General features: G+C 39.1%; 1 long non-coding RNA gene across 2 annotated transcripts; it reads left to right on the forward strand.

Annotated features, from left to right (window-relative positions):
• The first annotated feature begins 200 nt into the window (after positions 1-200).
• LOC309639337 lies at positions 201-3,992 on the forward strand. 2 transcript variants are annotated; one of them, XR_014251608.1, is made up of 3 exons: positions 201-558; positions 1,670-1,893; positions 1,926-3,992. It is a non-coding gene; the product is annotated as an uncharacterized lncRNA (long non-coding RNA). The 2 variants fall into 2 exon arrangements; XR_014251607.1 differs by having other exon boundaries at positions 1,670-3,992.
• The last annotated feature ends 7,558 nt before the right edge of the window (positions 3,993-11,550 follow it).

The following is an 11,550-nucleotide window of genomic DNA, read 5'->3' on the forward strand; positions in this document are numbered from 1 at the left end:
AGGAGAGGAGAGAAAAAAGACCTTTCTCATTGGCACTTACCAAATCAAACTGATTACTTGTGCATGCACATACTCCACTAGGCGGTATCTTCTTAGAGGCAGGGTAAAGGACCATAGCTAGCATAATGGCTGAGAGCTCAGCTCTTGAGTCAGAAAGAGCTGGGTTTAAATCCCTCATCACGGGGCTTCCCTGGTGGCGCAGTGGTTAAGAATCCGCCTGCCAACCCAGGGGACACTGGTTCGAGCCCTGGTCCAGGAAGATCCCACATGCCGCAGAGCAGCTAAGACTGTGTGCCACAGCTACTGAGCCTTAGCTCTAGAGCCCGCGAGCCATGACTACTGAGCCCGCGTGCCACAGCTACTGAAGCCCGCGCACTTAGAGCCTGTGCTCCCCAACAAGAGAAGCCATCACAATGAGAAGCCTGCGCACCACAACGAAGAGTAGCCCCTGTTCACTGCAACTAGAGAAAGCCCGCACGCAGCAACGAAGACCCAATGCAGCCAAAAAAAAAAAAAAAAAATCCCTCATTACACTGCTTACTATCTGTATGGACTCAGGCAAGTTGTTCAACCTAAGTAAACTGGTTTATGCATCTTTAAAGTAGCGATAATATTTTATAGGGTGTCATGAAGATTAAGTGGATTCATTCAGGTAAAGTGTCTGGCAGAATTGTAAGCACTCGATAAGTATTACCTGTTATTTTGACTATTATTATTTATACATTGTCCTAGTAAAATATCTTGCAAATGGTAAGTGCTCGACAAATGCCTGAACCATTGTTAAGAGTCCAGACAAGGAAAGAGTGACCTATATGTAAACGAAGAATAGAATGGACCATATGGAGAGAGAAAAATGAGGTGAAGGAAGAGCAGGATGACTCTATTTACAATAAAATAATTGTTTATTTGGTGGATAATTTTACTGTAGATATGGCAAATTGATAGTTATATTAGAAGTAAAATTAAGAAAAACACGAATGGGTATTTATTCAGATTGTCTCGATTATAAGGGTAGATCTGATTTTTCAAAATTCAGTTGTCTGTTACTGGTCATTGTGAAGTAGAGGGCAGAAATCCAGAAATCCCAACCTAAACTTTCTAGAGTTTTGTCATTATCCATAAAGACATTAACTACAGCAGAAAATTAGACTCCAGTACTCTTTATGGCTGTAGCATCTTTTTTCCCCTGGACCTATATACCCTCACATGCTCTGTATCTGCTCTTATATTTCATTTTCCCTGTCAGCTCTCCTCCCATTACCTCCCTTCCCAGCCTAGACTGCATGGTTTATCAACATCCAAACTCCCAGCATCCCTTGCCTCTGACCCCAGTGCCTGTCAAAATCCTAACCCTGAATCTGTCCCATAAATCCCCAGCTGGGCACCCTGGAGAAAATCACACAAAGTGATGTACAACAGGTTCTTGGTCTGCAGCTTCAGCTCACGCCCAATTCTTGACACTCCTTTATCATTTGTCAGTTCCCTGTCTTATAACTTGCAGTGATTTCTCATAACTACCTTGCCGTCCTCAGCTTCAACTTCTCTTTTTATTTGAAGGTGACTAGAGTAGTGTAAAAGATATTTTTCAAGCACTTAACACACATTCACATGCATCTGCGACTTTTATGCCAGTTTCTTTTCTAATTTTAATTCCATGTTCCTTTTCTAGATTGCACTTTAGATCCTGGATGACAGACCTGTAAGGACTGAGCAGACCTTTGACTGACAAGATGGGATGCTCAGTGAGACCATGGCAGCCTGCAACTAGGACTTTATCTTTAATTCAGGTGGTGGTCCTGTGGTAGCTAGTGCTTTTGGTTAAAATTTTTTAAATCTCTTTTTTAAGTGACAGGAATTCCAAATTGTTGTTTCTGCTTTGTTTTAAGTGGGTCAGTGAGGATGAACAGTTGATTCACTTGGTCTAGTGTGGTAGGAACAGATGAAATACTCAGACTGGGTCCTACACCCTCCTTGCCATCAAGCACCCACTTATTTGAATATAGAGATTTCTCAGGGGCCACAGACATTTCCAGCAACCTTGTTCCCAGTTAATTGAGAAAATTCAAGCCATCATGCAGCACATTCCTTAACTTCCTGCCCACCCATTTCCCTTACCACCACATTTATCTGCCTCTCTCTTATTGATCTCAGAAGATGAATAGTGCCTACTCCTCCTGTGCTATTAATCAGTGCCTCTTTCTAGACCTCTCTGCTACATTTTACACCATTAATCAGACCCTTCTTGAAACCTAAGTCCCTTTGCTTCTCTCCTGTGTCTTCTGCCTATCTCGTGCTTCTTAGGGGGCTCTTTCTCTGCCTGCCCTTTATACAGTGTAAGTTTCAACCTTGATTTTTCTTTTTTTTTGCATAAATCTTCTCCTTCAGCGTGTCATCCATTCTCATTGTTTTAATCTATTTGCTTAAGGATCCAAAAACTACTGCTATCCCTGACTTCTTCCTTGAGATTCAGATTTTTATTTCCTTGCCTCCTAGATAGATGCATTTGGGAGGGCTCATGAGCCATTCAAATTCTAATTTATCCCTTTCTTTTTTTTCAACTGCCCAATCTATCTCATTGTTGCTTTGGGCCTTACAACCCTCACCTGCATCCCCCACTTTGTCTTCTAAGTAGCAGCCGTAATGATCAGTCTTAAATGTAAATCTGACTATTTCACTGGTCTGGTTAAACTTCTACAACCCCTCCCACCATCACCTCCAAGACAAAGTCCAACTCCATAACCTGCACCCTGGGACCTCCATGATCTTGCCACTGTTTATGTTTCCACTGTCATCTCCCATCACACCCACTGCCCATTCATGAGGCTGTTTTATACTTTGAGACCTTTTCTTATTCTTGTTGACTCCGTCTGGACTGTCTTGATTTTCTTTGCCTGATCCCTACTTTCTTTACTTACTTTTCAGGTGTCTTCTAAGAAGCCTTTCCCTAATCCACAGTCTGAACTAGTTGACTTTCCTTCTGACTTTCTAGGTATAGATTTATTCATTCAAAAAATATTTATTGACCCTCTTATTTTATGCCAGACACTAAGCTAGGTACTGGAAGTATAATAATGAACAAGCATATGTGATAATAATCTAATAATTGACCTAACAGAGCTTATACTCTCATAGGGAAGGGAGACAAGTAATTAAAAAAAAAAAAAAATTGTGGTTTAGTCTGAGTGGCTCCATGCAGGAGACTAGCTAGAAATTGGCCAAGTTAAAGGGTGGAGGGCAAGAGAGGTAACAACCGTGAAGGCCCAGACATGAGAGGAGAGCACAGCCTAGGAACAGAGATTCTAGACACAGGGCTGGGAGGTAAAGAGGCACCAGATCATGAAGAGTATTACTAGTCATGTTAAGGCGTTTGGAGTTCTTCTTAAAAGTAATAAGACGTTTAAAGGGTTTCAACAAGATTAGGTTTGTATTTAGGTGATGACTAGCTGCTGTGAGAAAATAGAATTGAAGAGTGGCAAGACTGAAGGAAGGAAAACCAGTTACGACCTCATTGTAGTAATCCAGGGGAAAGAAGATGGCAGCCTATACTAGGGTATTGCCAGCATGGATGGAAATAGATCCCACTGGAATTCAGGAAGTAGAAGTGGCAGGACTTGATGACTGAATTGGGAGGGCAGAGGTGAGAGAAGTCAAGAATGAGTTCCATAAACAAGTTTTAGTGAGGACCCTATTTGCTATCATATGTTCATGGTCTAGACGGCATTAGACATTGTAGATGCTTGATAAATATCTGCTGAGTGAGAGTTTTCTGGCTTGAGCCCCTAGATAAATGGGATGCCATTCTCTGATTTAGGAAATATAGAGGTGAACTCATTTTGGGAGGTGACTGGTGATTGAGTTTTGGACATGCCTAGCTCAAGATGCCTGTGGAAGATACACATGAAAATGATAGATACGATGCAATTGGGAGAGATCTCACATGTATTCTTTGTATACTGAAAAAAATAAAAGTTTATACTTTATTGAAATGATCAGTTTTGTGTCTGTCTCCACTATTGCACAGGGCTGATTCTAAATGACTTGATTCCCTAGCACCTAACGCTTGTGTCTAGCACAAACTGGGTACCCAGTCAGTGTTTGTTGTTGAATTGTGAACTACTCCTTTTTAAACATGGTCCATCTAACAGGAGAAATTAGTAATAGTAGTAGCCTCTGAGGAGGGAGACTGGGGCTCAGAGTGAAAAGATTTTCTTTTTATTGAATATATTTTGGTTCTTTATACTTTTCCCCCATGTGCTTATATTTCCTATGAAAAATAAAAAGATGAGAAAGAAGTGTTCTATTTGTATGAACTTTAAACTGAAAACAGTACTCCAACTATGATATGATTGGTATAGAGTAGAATAGTAATGATATCTGAGGTCATACTAGCTTTTTTTTTTTTTTTTTTAATTTATTTTTGGCTGTGTTGGGTCTTCGTTTCTGTACGAGGGCTTTCTCTAGTTGCGGCAAGTGGGGGCCACTCTTCATCGCGGTGCACGTGTCTCTCATTATCGCGGCCTCTCTTGTTGTGGAGCACAGACTCCAGATGTGCAGGCTCAGTAATTGTGCCTTACGGGCCTAGTTGCTCCGCGGCATGTGGGATCTTCCCAGACCAGGCCTCGAACCCGTGTCCCCTGCCTTGGCAGACAGATTCTGAACCACTGCGCCACCAGGGAAGCCCCATACTAGCATTTATTTGACCACATCACATTATCAGTTGGTTTACAAATTTGATGACTATCATTGATGCCATTGTTCAATTCACTTACACAAATAATTAATATTTATTCATGTCTTAAAAATAATGACTAACCATGAATAGCAGGCTAAAGTGAAATTATGAACACATACTTTATATTAAGGGCATCAAAAAATCTTTGAAACAATGTATCGTGAGGTATAGGTAAAACCTACGAAAGCAAATGAGTATCATAGTTTTACGTCTGCCTAACAATTCATGTGAGAGGAAACAGTGTGCCTCTTTGACCTGGCAGCTACCATTTATTGCTTGCCAACATTACAGGTAGTATCTAATATACAAAACCCTTATTTACAAGTGTTGGAATATCCTTTACACGTCCTAACAGTAGTTAATTATGAATGAATAGGTAAAAATGCTTTTATATATTTGTGAATTGACATTTTAGTGTATAATTTTATTTAAAAGGTTGGGGTTATAGGTGTACTGAAGATGCACTAATATTTAAAGTGGTAAATTCTAGTAACATTTTTATTTGCACAGCATATTCACTGGGTGGCGCTATTGTATTAATGTTAACCTTACACAATTTGGAAGTTCTGTTTCATTTTCTTTTACATAAGTAAATAGAATTAGAGTGTAAACATTGAACACAATGTTCTAGGTGGAAAAAATTAGATTCTGAATTTATTGGCTTTAAGATACATGTTTAGAGTTCAGGCTTAAGAAGACAAGCAGCATTGAATTCAAAGTAGCTGTCTGCTTTTTATTACCTTTTAATCATTCCAGACCTGTTAATCTACTTCATTCGTCAACTGTGTTCATCTTTGTTAGTAGATTTGGAAACAGCTATACATTTGAGGTACTGTAAACAGTATCTTTGTTTTTGATTCAGATGAAATTTTCAGTTTGAAACCATAAAATGTGTCTTCTGTTAATTTGTGATGAACTCTAAAGCAGATTTAAGGAAGCAAAAATTTGGTATGTTATATTCTAACATCCTAGTATCCTATCCCCAGCTTTCACATCAACCTATATTATTTTAACACAGTATAGAGAGCCTTAGGAATTAATAGTCCAAAAAATTGGATATTGATAAAAATATTTGTCCAATGTGACTTTTTTAAATGCAATTTTTATTCTCTGGGTATTTCCAATTTTGGTATCATAATATTCTGTGGTGTTTCCAGTTATTTCAAAGGAGTTTAAAAGATTCTCATGGGGGAAAATGTTAATATTAATGAACGCTTATGTTAAAATTAATCAACAAATTTTGGAAAAGGAAGTTAAAAAAAACAGAACCAATAATGACAGAGTATCACAAATCAGAAAACTCTGGAGATAACTAGTTTTTTTTTTGTCAGAGTGTTAATGTCACGTTGTCATTCCTATAGATTCTTTTTTACTAGTGATTTCTATTATCTAGAGTAATTCTTCTAGTATGGACTTTATTTAATGAACCCTTAGAAGGAAATAACTTCTGAGTTCTCAACATCTTTTCATAGCCCCTAATCCTGTTTTCTCTCAGAAAGGAGACTGTATCTGAGTGTTTTATCAAAACATTTCTACATTAAGTACCAAGTAAGAGTATCTAATTTCATCGTTAGTATTTGAAAAAATTACCCTTCAGTTTTCACTGACTATTTATTAAGCAGGCAACCTGATAAACAGGTTGACCATATAAATTCAAAATTGATACCTGAATATTGTTCCTAAGATAACCCATTATGACAATTTCCATTTATATACCTTTTGCATACAGTACTTAAATAATAATTCACATTCATAGAAGATATTCTAGGTGCTAGGTTCTCTTCATGTATTATTTCATTAATTCTCACAACTGCATGAAGTAGTTTCCATTCCCATTTTTCAGATGAAAAACCAAAACTTAACTCACTTAAAAAACTTAAACAATTTGCTTATAGTCATATATCTAGAAAAACGGAGCCAAAATTTGAACCCATGTAATCTAATGGGGGAAACTCTGTCTTTATCTGCTGTACTGTGCTACCTAATCTTGAACCCTATAACTGGTAGGGACAGTGTTAATTTTTGTAACCTGAGCAGTAGACCCCTTCTTTTTATGTTCCTCAGGTTGTATCCTTGGGTCCTTCTAGGAAAGATTGTATCCCTAGATACCTTCCACCCTTTACCAACCCCCTACAATACTCACAAAATACCTATGAAGCCTTGAGCAGTTCTTTGGGGAGGAATTTAGTTGATTGGATTCTTTGATCTACTTTTCCCTTGTGTTCTAGGGATTATGCCCCCTTGTAGGCTTTTGGGTAGACTGGCAGCCTGCCTCACAAGGGCATTCCAGGCCTTCAGAGATGTCCTGTGTAGGTATTCTCACATTCCTAACCCTCTTTTCCCACAATTTGGCAGCTTCCAGGGTCTCTCCCAGCCCTTATTTCCCTGGGACCTATGATCATTCCAAAGAAAAAGAATAAAGTTCCAGGCTCTCTGTTTCTGCCTTTGTCTTAACAGGAAATTTCACAGCTATAGCCATTTGTTGGTTGTCATTTGCTTCTGGTTCTGCTCATTGATGTGGGCTCCACCAAAAGTTTTTTCGTGGAGCTAATATTAACTAAAACAACACATTTAATGCATTTACTCCACCCCAAGGATTAATTTCCTTAGGAAAACCACTATTTGCTCTATATGAGAAATTCATAATCACAGTATTAACATAATTTTGACTTATTTCTTAGGAATAAACCAGACTATATTATGCTAGGAGATCATTCCCAACTTGAGTGACAATGAATTATCTCAAAATCACTTTATTTCTCCCCTAACCACAGTGGGGGTGTAGTTGTTCGGGGGATGGTGAGGACATTTTATTTCACTGTGTTATGTTTTCATTTTAGGCTTAGAGACAGAAAGCAGAGTGGCAAACCACATAGGGTGGTAGCTTAGTAGGGAATAGAAATTTAAACTAAGATTCTAACCCCTAGGTTAATCAGAATTGACAAGATTGCAAAGATTTTGTATAAATTGTAAAGATAACGGCCATGATACTGTCAACAGGAATTCATTGAATATTTGTATGTGTCAGACACTATACTTTCAGAACCAAAAATTAGGACAGATTTCCTACAAGTGCAAAATAACGTTTTAACTTTGTATTCTTCTCTAGGTGAGTGAAAAGGGAAAAACTCTGTTTCTACTCTCAACACTGTTTCACTTGTGGTCGCCAAATGTGTGGGGTTTTTCCCGTATGGCCAATTCTCTGATACCAGCATCAGTTCTGACACTATCTGTTGATAGCTGGAGTTAGTGTCAGAGCCCACAAGTTAAGGGCTCAGTCCCACAAGACTGCCACCACTTCAGAGGCCAATTGCAAGTCCCAGGTTGTCACCTGTACTTCTGACTGATGGACTAAAAATTAGAGTTCCCACAGCCCCCTCCTCAAGTTCAATAATTTGCTAGAATGGCTCACAGAACTCAGGAAAACACTTATGTCTACCGGTTAGTTATATAATAAAGGATAAAGAGGAACAGCCAGATGTGAGATACATAGGGTGAGGTGTGGAAGGGTCCTGAGCACAGGAGCTTGTGTATCCATAGAGGTGGGGTGCCCCATACTCCTGGCACATTGATGTGTTCACAACCCCATATTTAGGGATTTTTATGGAGGTTACATCCCATAGACATGATTGATTATTAACTCAGTCTCCAGCACCTCTCCCCTCTCCCCTTTCCTCTCTCCAGAGAATGGGGGTCAGGGCTGAAAGTTGCAAGCTTCTAATCATGGCTTGGTCTTTCTGGTGATCAGCCCTCATCCTGAAATTATCCAGGAGCTCAGCAAAAGTTGCCTCAGAACAAAAGATGCTCCTATTACCCAAGGTATTCAGGAGCTCTGTGTTAGGAACTAGGGTCAAAGACCAATTATTAGAACAGAGGATGCTCCTAGCACCTTTATCAGTTTTTTAGTAGGTTTTTTAGTAGCTCTAGCCAGGAGTCAGGGACTAAGACCAAATATATATTTCCTATTATATCACAATATCACAGTGAGAAACTGCAATGCCCTTTTATCTGCTCAAATTCAGACTCCTTATTCTGGTACTAGTCTATTTCTCACATCATCCAATCCACTTTTCTTATCCAACTTAATCTTCCACTACATTTTTTTTGTTGTTGAAGTATAATTGATTTACAATGTTGTGTTAATTTCTGCTGTACAGGAAAGTGACTCAGTTATATATATGTATATGTGTATATATATATATATATATATATATATATATATATATATATATACACTTTCTTTTTTATATTATTGTCCATTATGGTTTATCCCAAGACTTCAAATATAGTTATCTATGCTGTACAGTAGGACCTTGTTGTCCATCCATTCTATATGTAATAGTTTGCATCTACTAACCTGAAACTCCCAGTCCATCCCTCCTCCATCCCGCCTACCCCTTGGCAACCACAAGTCTGTTCTATTTGTCTGTGAGTCTGTTTCTGTCTTCTACTACTTTTTAAAACATGCCCTCTGGGCACTCCAGGATTGTACTGACTTGCAGCAGGGATAGGGGAGGATGGGGGCATCGGCTGCTTCTTCTAAATGCTAGGGTATGCAGCTGTACCTGGATCCAAAGCAGGCTATCCATATCAACCGGGCCCAGAGGACAATGCCCAGCTGGAGGACTGAGCAGAGCGCAGACGGCTGGCCACGCTGGGCCTTTGGATTGGAGAATTTAACCCATTTACACGTAAGCTGTGTGGCTGAGAGGGTCCTGGTGCTCCGGCCGGGTGTCAGGCCTGAGCCTCTGAGGTAGGAGAGCCGAGTTCAGGACATTGGACAACCAGAGACCTCCCAGTCCCATGTAATATCAATCAGCAAGAGCTCTCCCAGAGATCTCCATCTCAATGCTAAGACACAGCTCCACTCAATGACCAGCAAGCTCCAGTGCTGGACACCCCATGCCAAACAACTAGCAAGACAGGAACACAGCCCCACCCATTAGCAGAGACCTAAAATCATAATAAGTTCAACAGACACCCCCAAACACACCACTGGATGTGGTCCTACCCACCAGAAAGACAAGATCCAGCCTTAGCCACCAGAACACAGGCACCAGTCCCCTCCACCAGGAAGCCTATACAATCCAATAAACCAACCTGAACCACTGGGGGCAGACACCAAAAACAATGGGAACTATGAACCTGCAGGCTGCGAAAAGGAGACCTCAAACAAAGTAAGTTAAGCAAAATGAGAAGACAGACAAATACACAACAGATGAAGGAGCAAAGTAAAAACCCCCCAGACCAAACAAATGAAGAGAAAATAGGCAGTCCACCTGAAAAAGAATTCAGAGTAATGATAGTAAAGATGTTCCAAAATCTTGGAAATAGAATGGAGAAAATACAAGAAACGTTTAACAAGGACCTAGAAGAATTAACAAGCAAACGAACGATGAGCAACACAATAAATGAAATTAAAAATTCTCTAGAAGGAATCAATGGCAGAATAACTGAGGCAGAAGAACAGATAAGTGACCTGGAAGATAAAATAGTGGAAATAACTACTGCAGAGCAGAATAAAGAAAAAAGAATAAAAAGAATTGAGGGACAGTCTCAGAGACCTCTGGGACAAAATTAAACACACCAACATTCAAATTATAGGGGTCCCAGAAGAAGAAGAGATAAAGAAAGGGACTGAGAAAATATTTGAAGAGATTATAGTTGAAAACTTCCCTAATATGGGAAAGGAAATAAGTCCAGGAAGTGCAGAGAATCCCATACAGGATAAATCCAAGGAAAAACACGCCAAGACACATACTAATCAAACTATCAAAAATTAAATACAACGAAAAAATATTAAGAGCAGCAAGGGAAAAGCAACAGATAACTACAGGAGAATCCCCATAAGGTTAACAGCTGTTCTTTCAGCAGAAACTCTGCAAGCCAGAAGGGAGTGGCAGGACATATCTAAAGTGATGAAAGGGAAAGACTTACAACCAAGATTATTCTACCCAGCAAGGATCTCATTCAGGTTTGATGGAGAAATTAAAACCTTTACAGACAAGCAAAAGCTAAGAGAAGTCAGCACCACAAAAGCAGATTTACAACAAATGCTAAAGGAACTTCTCTAGGCAGGAAACACAAGAGAAGGAAAAGACCTACAATAACAAACCAAAACAATTAAGAAAATGATAATAGGAACATACATATCAATAATTACCTTAAATGTAAATGGATTAAATGCTCCAACCAAAAGACATAGACTGGCTGAATGGATGCAAAAACAAGACCTGTATATATGCTGTCTACAAGAGACCCACTTCAGACCTAGGGACACATACAGACTGAAAGTGAGAGGATGGAAAAAGATATTCCATGCAAATGGAAATCAAAAGAAAGCTGGAGTAGCAATTCTCATATCAGACAAAATAGACTTTAAAATAAAGACTATTACAGCAGACAGAGAAGGACACTACATAATGATCAAGGGATCAATCCAAGAAGAAGATATAACAATTGTAAATATTTATGCATCCAACATAGGAGCAACTCAATATATAAGGCAAATGCTAATAGCCATAAAAGGGGAAATCGACAGTAACACAATCATAGTAGGGGACTTTAACAACCCACTTTCACCAATGGACAGATCATCCAAAATGAAAATAAATAAGGAAACACAAGCTTTAAATGATACATTAAACAAGATGGACTTAATTGATATTTATAGGACATTTCATCCAAAAACAACAGAATACACTTTCTTCTCAAGTGCTCATGGAACATTCTCCAGGATAGATCATATCTTGGGTCACAAATCAAGCCTTGGTAAATTTAAGAAAATTGAAATTGTATCAGGTATCTTTTTCAACCAC

Source organism: Balaenoptera physalus (assembly GCF_965194825.1).
Source record: "Balaenoptera physalus genome assembly, chromosome: 1".
Lineage (NCBI taxonomy): Eukaryota > Metazoa > Chordata > Mammalia > Artiodactyla > Balaenopteridae > Balaenoptera > Balaenoptera physalus.